This window comes from Vespula pensylvanica, chromosome 1 (genome assembly GCF_014466175.1).
Source record: "Vespula pensylvanica isolate Volc-1 chromosome 1, ASM1446617v1, whole genome shotgun sequence".
Taxonomy (NCBI): Eukaryota; Metazoa; Arthropoda; class Insecta; order Hymenoptera; family Vespidae; genus Vespula; species Vespula pensylvanica.
The window spans coordinates 8628580-8631688 of NC_057685.1; positions in this window are offsets into that span (position 1 = coordinate 8628580).

The following is a 3109-nucleotide window of genomic DNA, read 5'->3' on the forward strand; positions in this document are numbered from 1 at the left end:
ACCCGTGTAAAAATCTAAATCCCTCCATGGTCCTTGGGCGATGAAACGGACGCTGCACGTGGAAATACACGGTCTAACGTGGACTCTACTCTAAAATCCACGATCCGAGATGCCTTTCCGCTTCGGGAGCTTCGAGCTTCTCAGCAAACTGGAGATGTGTAAAACCCCGCTTACAGATCGCTCCACCGTCCACACCGTCGGCTTCAGACATCTCGAGACACGACCGGTCGTGTCTATTTCGATTTCAAAAATCAAAGCGTAGTCCTCGGTAGGACTTAATCTCGCGTTCGCGCACATCCACGCGCGTGCCGGCCGTCACGCGCGTGAGTGTTTTCCCTATCATTCGCACGTACGGAAGCAAGGAAACATACCCTCCCTGCATATAACAAACGTTATATGCAAAGAGGTTCCTTTAACTTCCGTGTAAAAATCCCAGGATGATCCGTCCCTCGATCACCTAACCTGAAACAGAAAAAGAATGAAAGAAGAAAAGATAAACATGTAAAAATTATATGCAAAATTATATGCAAATATAGATAATAAAAATCAAACAATAATTAAAAAAAAATACAACAATTAAAATCAAATATATAATTAAACAATAATATGAATTAAAAAATAAATTAATAATTAAAGAAACTGAAAAAAAAACAAATGTACAATTAATACTTCCCTGTAAAAATTTAATTTCACGATGATCGATCCCTCGATGATCTAACCTGAAACAGATAAAAAGTAATAGAATAAGAGACAAAGAAAAAGAAAAAAGAGAAGAAGAAAAGATAAGAAACGCGGAACGTGCTCGTGAGAAAGATAGAACTTAGAATAATGGATAAACATTTAAAAGATCATTTCACCAGATGAAAATCAGAGTACCATAAATCAGTTTAATTTTTCCCTAGAGAAAGAACGAAACCCGCCTAAGGCCCACACCCGAGGGCCCCTCCCAAGGGTCCCACCCGAGACTTTGGACAAAAAAGGGATTTTGGAAAAAAATTGAAATATGCAGCTTTCGCCCGGTAGTACTTGCAGTATATAGTTATATGTATTATTTAGTTATAGATTTTAGATATTATTTAGACATAAATTTCCACATATTGCAAGTACTACCGACCCAGGTCCCACCGCGTGGAGGTTGCTGCATGTGAGGACCCACAGACTAACGGGGACTCTAAAATTCGCGTTCGAGATGCCTTTCCGCTTCGGGAGTTTCAGGTTTTTTAGAAAACTGAAGATGGACGAGACTCTGCTGAAGAAAAGCTCCACCGTCCACACCGTCAGCTTCAGACATCTCGAGACATGATCGGTCATGTCTATATTTCAAAAATTAAAACATAGTCCTCGGTAGGAGTTAATCTCGCGTCCGCGAACACTCATACGCGTGACAACCGGCACTATCATTCGCGTATGGAAGCAAGGAGACATACTCTGTCTGAATATAATATAAATTATATGTAGGGAGGCTCCATTAATTTCCGTGTAAACATCTCACGATGATCGGTTCCTCGATGATTGATTCTTCCATCATCTAATCTGTAATAGAAGAATAATTAAAGAAAAAGAAAAAATAGAAAAGATAAAAGAACGGAGAGGAGAAAAGGAGCTCTGCACGATACTAAGATAGTTACCCGCACAAAGACCCACACCCTTAGGACCCACCCTTAGATTAAAAAACAGATTTTAGAGAAACGTTGTAATATGCAACCATTTGCCCGTATATACTTGAGATGTAATTAAAATATGATTTTCATATATATCTCAAATTCTTCTAACCCAGCTCATACCGCGAGGAGATTGCTGCATCTGGGAACACACGAGGTAACGATGACTCTAAAATTCGCGAAACTGATTAAATAATCACTGTTAAATAAAACAAAACCCTTGGTAGGATTTTTAATCACTCACGTGAGTGTCCGAATGACGGTGACTCTATTCTAAAGTACGCATTACCGGCGTAATCTAATTTATATTTCAAGCAAATAAAACTTGATTTTATAAAAATAAAATTATGAGTTTAATTAATGAACTTAAAAAAGTGAAAAATTTATGATTCGACTTTAATGGAAGATTAGATTTTATTAAAATGAAATTATGATTTTAATTAATAATTGGAAAAGAAAAACGCGATTACTCGACTTTAATAATAAAAATGCTTAAAATATGTAAAAATTCTATTCGCGTACGCGTGTAGGATAGGAGACGGAATATTACGTCGTCTCAGCTTCTCAAATCTACATTACTACTATATAAGAGCATTTTGAGTGACAACGTAATAAAATTAAAATACGACTAAGAGCCATTTTCGAAGAGTTCCGTGGAACCTTCGAAAATAGCCCGATAATTTAATAGTTGCCCTCTTGAGCCACAATTTGTGGGGGCCTTTTCGGCATATAGCCTCTTCTTTGCTTCGTGCCTTAACCACGACTATAGAATACATTTAATAACTATCGTCACTACCGTCAAAAATTAAAACCAACCCTAATTCTAAGACGTGGAAATAAACTAATACATCTAACGCAACTCTAAACCAAACCTGAAACGAAAAATGGAGAAAGCATCGAAAGAAATACGAGAATTAATATATTAATTGCTGAAAATCCTAAGCTAAAAATTGAATAAGTTATGCTATGTTCTACACGTTATGATTCTACGAGTCTCTTTGTCTTTTATCAACGACTCTACTCTACTTTAATCTTTCAAAAGCAATGACTCTATTGAGACTTTTCTTTTATTAATAAAAATGATCAATGTTTAATTAAAAATGTAATGAAAAATCATTGGACGCTCCTTCTTAAAAGCAATTATTCGAATTAATAGAAAATAAATTATACAATATCGCTTGTAATCCAGAGACTATCCATCGCGAATGTCTTCTTGTTTATCAATTATTAAAATTGGCGAATATCGCGATACTTTATTATTTTCGTGAGAGAAAAATATCTAAAAACTTATTAAAATATTCAAAATTTCCAAGAATAATAATTAACTCTTTTAAACAAGAAGATTCTATCCTGATCTAATAAATAAATTAAGAAATAAGGAACCATTCACAAAGAAATTTCCGAAGAAATTTACTCGTGGTCACTCAATGCTCGTCTACTAATTAATT